This window comes from Propithecus coquereli, unplaced genomic scaffold (assembly GCF_000956105.1).
Source record: "Propithecus coquereli isolate 6110/MARCELLA unplaced genomic scaffold, Pcoq_1.0 Scaffold42, whole genome shotgun sequence".
Lineage (NCBI taxonomy): Eukaryota > Metazoa > Chordata > Mammalia > Primates > Indriidae > Propithecus > Propithecus coquereli.
In genome coordinates, this window is record NW_012149952.1 from 3,085,672 (window position 1) to 3,092,542 (window position 6,871).

The window sequence follows — 6,871 nt, forward strand, 5'->3', positions numbered from 1 at the left end:
GTTAAATCACATGCCCAACGACCCCCAGCTGATAAGTGGCAGAGCCGGGATTTGAACCCATTTGGCCAGGCCCTCAGGGCCTTGTCCCTCCCAGTCCAGAGTCAGCTCCCTGAGAGCAGGGGTGTGCATTCGCTCCGTTCATTGGGAGGGCACGGCAGCAGCCCGGTCAGTGTGTGTCCTGCTCCCTCCTTCCGTCGCATCCATCACACGCTCTGAGCAGCTTCTGGCATCTCTGCCACCTAGGGAAGGGCAACCAAGGGGGGCTGAGAAGCCACAGTCTGCAGTTGGTGGGAGCCAGGTCAGACGGCCTGGACTGGCTGTTGGCCTGGCGTGGACGGTGGACTTCAGGCCAGGTAGAGGCTTGAGCCAAACCTGGGACCAGGGGACACCTGTGTCAGGGTGGGGGCGTAGGCATGGAGGGGGCTGGAGTGGCAGCCAGGAGGGTAAAGGACAGCAGAACAGAGTCCTTCCGAGCTTTGGCTCCCGAGCCACCCCGTGCCCTGATGACGTGTGAGTGCAGGTCACGGGGTGCAGGGCTCAATAATGAGTAACCAGGAAGGACAGTCAGGCTTGGATGGGGGCCGGGCTCCCTCCAGACACCTCTTGGGACAGATGCTGGAGTGTGACAGAGGCCAGGCCCTGTCCTCTTAGAGCAGGAGCTCACCTGGCGGCAGAGCCGAGACGTGATCTTGGTGGACTGCCTCTCAGCAGCCTGGGTCCTGGTGGGAGGGTGTTCTCGTGTGCTCACTCTGGGCCCAGCACTGCTGGGAGCTCCGTGTGTGCCTGAATCCAGCCTGTTTTACAGGAAAGAAACGGAGGTCTAGAGAAGGGAAGCCCTTCCAACAAGGTCACACAGCAGGGAAGTGGCAGAGCTAGAGCTTGAACCCAGAGTCTGGGCTTGTAACTGTTTGCTGGCAGCAAAGTCAGTTGAATGTCTTGAGATCAGCACTTGTGTCTTCCTTAAATAGAGAAGAAAAAACTGCTCATTGTTTGGAGGAAGTATGTATGCATTGTTTCATGAAAACTGCTTTTCACTTACGTGAATACAGGTGTGTGTTGGGTGTGAGGGGAAAGGGCCGTAGCCAGGTCTGAGGTCAGCAGTGCAGGGGTCGGAGGTACAGGCCCCGGCTCAGGATGTCCAGGTTCACAGCCAGCTCAGACCGGATCCCAGCTGTGTGTCTCCCAGTGCCTTGTCTCCTGGGCGTCGGTGTCCTCATCTGTGAAAGAGGGTGAGAATATAGGAATAAAAACCAGTGTTTTTTCTATTTCTCACTCAGTAATTAACACAAAACTTCTGTGACCGCTGGTCACCCAGAAATGTGTGATTTCTCCCCACCAGCAACTAAGCCATCAGTTTTGTAGTGGACACTAGCTGGGTGTCCTGTAATTCAAATCAATTCTGACATTATCTATCTCGAGATGAGGGCAGAGCCCACAGGTGGGGGGCTTCATCCCACAAGACTGTCCCCAGTTCCGATGCTGATTGCAAGCCTTTTACCGGTGCCTCTGACCAACTGGCTGTACGTTGGGGTTCCCACGGCCCCTTCCTTGGGTTCAGTTAATTTGCCAGAGAGGCGCACACAACTCAGGGCAACACGGTTACTGGTTGATTACAAAGGATGCAGATGAAGAGATGCACACGGGAGGTATGGAGAGAGCTTCCATGCCCTCTTGTGGTGCCCCACTCTCCAGGGACCTGCATGTGTCCAGTTCTCTGTAAGCTTCCAGAACCTAGTCCTTTTGGGTTTTTATGGAGGTTCACTAGGCAGGCATGACTGATTAAACCGTTGGCTATTGGTGATCAACCGAACCTTAGGCCCCTTTCCTCTACCTGGAGGTTGGGGGGGTGAGACCAAAAAGCTCCAGTCCTACAATCCTGCCTTGGTTTTTTCAGTGAGCAGACCCCACCTTGAAGCTACCTAGGGGTGGCCAGCCATCAGTCAGCTCGTTGACATGCAAAAAGATACTTACCACTTTGGAGATTCGAAACATTTTAGTAGTTATACGTCCAGGAATGAAACGCGATGAATGCCAAATGTGTATTTCACAATACCACAGTCTACCCTTGGTCTTCGAACGCAGTTCCCTTACGTCAAAAGGATATACAACCCAAAAGATACTGACGCATGACTACAGTTCCGTTCAGTCATTATTAGTCTAGTCTGTCGACCCAAATAAATGACTGAGGCAAAAATCCCAATCAAGAGGTGTATTAAACCAACCTGGGGACTCGCCCCAGAAAAATGCCAACCACAGGCAGACCCGTGGCTGTTTCTCAAAGGGGAAGTTGGAGCCTTCAGCGTTTAAAGGCCTGTAAGAACAATGGAAGAGGGGACTGATGAGGCAAAATGGTTATTGTCTTGTGAGGCCCAGGAAGTTTACATTTTACATCAAATAAGGGGAATGTTAGAAGAAAAAAGGCGGGGTTGGAGGAAGCATCGATTTTGTAGTCATAGGTGGAAGAATGTCTGATTCCCTGTGGCTCCAGTTCTGTTATCTGTAAAGGTGAACTTTATTAGTCGTTATTAGTGTGGAATCAAATAGGCTTTAGTTTTAGATTCTGGACAGTCACAATTGGCATGTCCGTGCTCGGGGCAAGTCAGCAGGGAATTTCCTTAATGTTCTTCACAGGTGCCTGAGGCCTTTACCTTCCTTTTGCATATGGAGTTGGGGGTGGCCCTGAGATTTTGATTTTCTTTTCACAAGCCCATCATATTGTATGAATATGCCTCCTAGGGGGAGATCACTCCGGTTCGCTGGCCTGCGTGTGATCTGGGCAGGTTCCACAAGCACGAGTGGTCTTGGCAAACACAGCTTCACCTTTCAGGCATCTGGTATGATCGAGCTAAGCGACAGTGCCATCCCTTGCTCTGTGCCTTTTGTGAGGTTTTAATATAATACTGGATTTCCCTCAATTCATAATCCATTTATTCCTTCCTTTACCCTCAGCTGCTGCTTCTCCTTCTCTTCATTTATACCTCTTGACCTAAAGGAAGAAACTCAGGCAACATTAATATAGGTAGAGAGTTTCTTTGGGCCAAGGTTGAGAACTGTAGCCCAGGAAACTTTTCCAAGTTATCTTGGGAAGTGCTCCAGGGGACAAAGGAGAGGCTTGTGCTTTTAAAGAAAAAAAGGCCAAATCAGGAGACAGGCAGTTACAGAAGTTGTTTTTCAGAAATTCTCATTGGTTTACAGAAACATTGATTAGTAATTGGCTATACATTGTTGAACTGTAGGGCATGAGTTATGGCTGCAGTCCCCAACCCCCGGCCATGGCGGTTGATTTGTAGCTATTTGTGGCCTTTGTCTAGAGCCCACATAGAAAGCCGCCCTCAGGAGATGATTACTTTTCTCCTGGGGGTGTGAACTAAAATAAAATCTTAAGCCCCCCAGCTGACCGAATGAACTCCCATAGTCACGCCCCCTCCCTTTTGGAGATATCCTTTGTAACAACAAGATCCTCAATCATTAGCAGGCCTAAGGCTCTTCTAGACAAAGCTTGCATCATACCTGCTGGCCGTCAGTTTACTTAACGGATCACTTGAGTCTCTGTAAATGTCACTGGCTTGTCTCTGATTAACAGACATCCTTACCTTAAGTTAAAACATTCCAAGGCTTTAGACAAAGCTTCATTTCTTTAACCAATTACAAATCAAAGAATCTTTAAACCCACCTATAACTTGTAAGGCGCCCACTTCAAGATGTCCCGCCTTTTGGGGCCAAACCAATGTGTGCCCTCCTCGTATTGACTTAGGATCTTACTTGCAACTCCTGTCTCTGTGAATGTGTAACACCAAACTGTAACCCAGCTATGGCAGGCACATTTTCTCAGGACTTACTCAGCTCAGAATAAACGTCTTTAAATTATTTTACAGAATTTGGGGTTTTTTCCATTAGCAGGGGGATATGGGACCCGACTACTGTCTCCTTCCGGTGCCTCTCTGGGCCTCATAATTTAAAGGAGCCTCGCATTCCTGAGACAAAGAGTTTGGGTTTTTTTTTTTCCCCCTCATTTTCCCCTTTTGATCGAAATCTTTCTTCTTGAAAGCATCGATGATCAAAGTTTGAGTGTCACGGTGTCCCTCGTCACTGGTAAGCCTCTTCCGGGACAGTCCTGTCCTACTTCATCAGGGAAAAGATGTCTCAGTGAGGGATTTTTAAGAGTGTTACAGCCTTCCCAGGTTCACTGCCCATTGCTCAAGAGGAAGCCAGTGTGCCGAGACAGCAGGGGTTGCGGCAGAGAAGGAGTTTAGTATTGCAGTCACCGTGCGAGGAGACGGGAGGGAGTTCTCAAATCCATCTCGCCGGGAATTTGGGAGAAAGGGTTTTTAAAGATAGTTCGGTGGGTGCAGAAAAGGTGCAGAGTGCAGAAAGACAGATGAGCCGGGTACACCCAGGAGAAAGCTAGGGCAGGGACAGACACTCCACTGGACCACACAAATAACACGGCCCCTCAGTAGGTAAAAAAAACGATAAAAGCCCAGAGACAAAGTGCTCACAAGGCCAGAGTCCCAGTGGCCGAAGACTCGCGAATAGCAATTACAGGAAAGCAAACTAGGGAACAATGGCTGGTTTTGTAGGTATATATTAACTGTGCCTATACCTTCACAGAGTTCAGGCCCCTGCCACAGTTATCGCTTTGTGGACCTGTATTAATTTTATAAAGGGTGGTTTCAAGAGCACCCAAAAGCCCAATTGGGATGACATCACGAAGTGGCAAAAATGAGGCCTTCACCTGGGCGCCGTGGCTCACGCTTGTAATCCTGCATGTTGGGAGGCTCAGGCGGGAGGAGTGCTTGAGCCCAGGAGTTCGAGACAAGCCTAAGCAATGCAGGGAGACCCTGTCTCTACAAAAAAATACAGAAAAGAATTAGCCAGGCCTGGTGGCATGGGCCTGTAGTCCCGGCTATTCAGGAGGCTGAGGCCAGAGGATCCCTTGAGTCCAGGACCTGAGGTTGCAGTGAGCTATGATGACGCCACTGTACTCTAGCTAGGACAACAGAGACAGACCTTGTGCCCCCTCAAAGAGAGACCTCAGTGAAGTCATTGATTTACATAGCTGCTGTGTCTCTTTGAATTGTCTCTGGTCTTCAGAATACCATGATTTTACATTTCTCGGAAGAAGTAAGACAATGAGAGATATGTAGTGTCAACAGAAAACCCAAACTCTATAAAATAATTTACAGAGGTTTATTCTGAGCCGAAAATATGTGACCATGGCCTGGAGAGCCACACCCAAGAAACCTTGAGCAAGTGGTCTCGCCGTGGTTGGGTTACAGTTTGGTTTTATACATTTCAGGGAGGCACGGATTACATGTAAAGTCGTAAGTTGATGCACGGAAGGCGTGCATTGGTTTGGCCCCAAAAAGGCGGGACATCTCGAAGAGGGGGCATTACAGCTTATAGGTGGGTTTAAAAGATTCTTTGATATGTAATTAGTTAAAGAAATGAAGCTTTGTCTAAAGGTTTGGAATGTTTTAAGGTAAGGATGTCTGTTAATCAGAGACAAGCCACTGGACATATACTGGCCGTACACCCAGACTCAAGTGATCTGTTAAGTAAATGGATGACCTGCAGGTGTGGTTTAAGCTTTGTCTTGCGTGGCCTTAGGCCTGTCAGTGAGGTACAAAGGACATCTTCAAGGAGGGAGGGGGCCATGACGAGGCATGTCTGATTTCCCTTCTCATGACGACTCAGCTTTAGGGTATTTCTGACGTCTCCTTGGCCAAGAGGTGGTCCATTCCATAAGCTCGGGGCCACTTAAGATTTTATTTTAGTTCACAATAGCATTAATAATTTGAATAGTAGAAATATAATGCACATAAGGATTAAAATCAAAAAGAGAATTTGTATACTAGAATGAAAAAAAAAAAGAAACCTACTGCATTAGGGAACGAACTAGAAACATCATGAAGAAAATTAAATCCTGGTTCTTCTTTGGAGACTCACTGTAGCCGGGAAATAATTCCAGATTCAGTCCAAATTGTAGGCAAATAATAAAAGCACAAAAACAATGAATGGTCAGGGCTAAAATCTAGTAACAGGTGTACTACTGAAACATAATTTTTCTCTTTCCAATCCCCAGTTTTACCAAAGATAAATCAAAGTAGGACCACTTTATTTGCAAAACAAATTTTAGTATTGTTACACGTGGCCTGGTGATCTGCATAGAGTACAGCAAGAACAATGATTGACGATGCAGGCGCCTTTTAAGTTAGCTTTGCTGGAATGTTTTTTAAAGGAATTTCAGATTAGATTTTTAAAGGCCTCTTAAGGCTGGGAAGCCAAGCCAAGGATTCCCCACCAGGCTGTGTCTGTAAGACCTGCACGAATTGGGTGAAGTCCTCTCTCCTCAAGGTCCCGAAATATTTTGAGGATTCCTGGGCATGTCAGAAAGTGACGTTCTTACCGTAAGATCAAGAACCTTGTGAGAGAACTGTGTAGACAAGGTACCAGGCCAGTCTTTTTCCACATCTTTTGGTTTTATAAAGTCAACCTCAGTCCCTCAGAGCATTCTAGTCCACATCTGGAAATATGCCATTCCAGTCAAAGCCTCGGTCGAATAACCAGTGTCTCCAATGAGTCCTGTTACAACAGCAAACAGAATCTTATTGAACTCATGCAGATAACTCTATTGTCGTAAAATAAGAATGTTCATGAATAGTTTCTGAATTCTGGAGAAATCAGGTAGAGATAAAAATACATGTTTCAGTTTTGCTCACAAAAGTATACTTTACCCAATTGGTATAAGCTATTAATAACTCAAAAGGAAAAAAAATGTTTTCTTGACTCTAGAAAATAAAACATCAAAAGAATCAACCATATTTCAAACCAAAAAATCATAAAAATCATTTCAATTCTTCATCAGTTC

At 46.8% G+C, this 6,871-nt stretch overlaps 1 protein-coding gene across 1 annotated transcript in view; it reads left to right on the forward strand.

The window, feature by feature from the left end:
* Positions 1 to 6,871, forward strand: part of PPP5C (protein phosphatase 5, catalytic subunit) — a 33,100-nt gene that overhangs the window by 7,290 nt on the left and 18,939 nt on the right. The window lies entirely within an intron of this gene.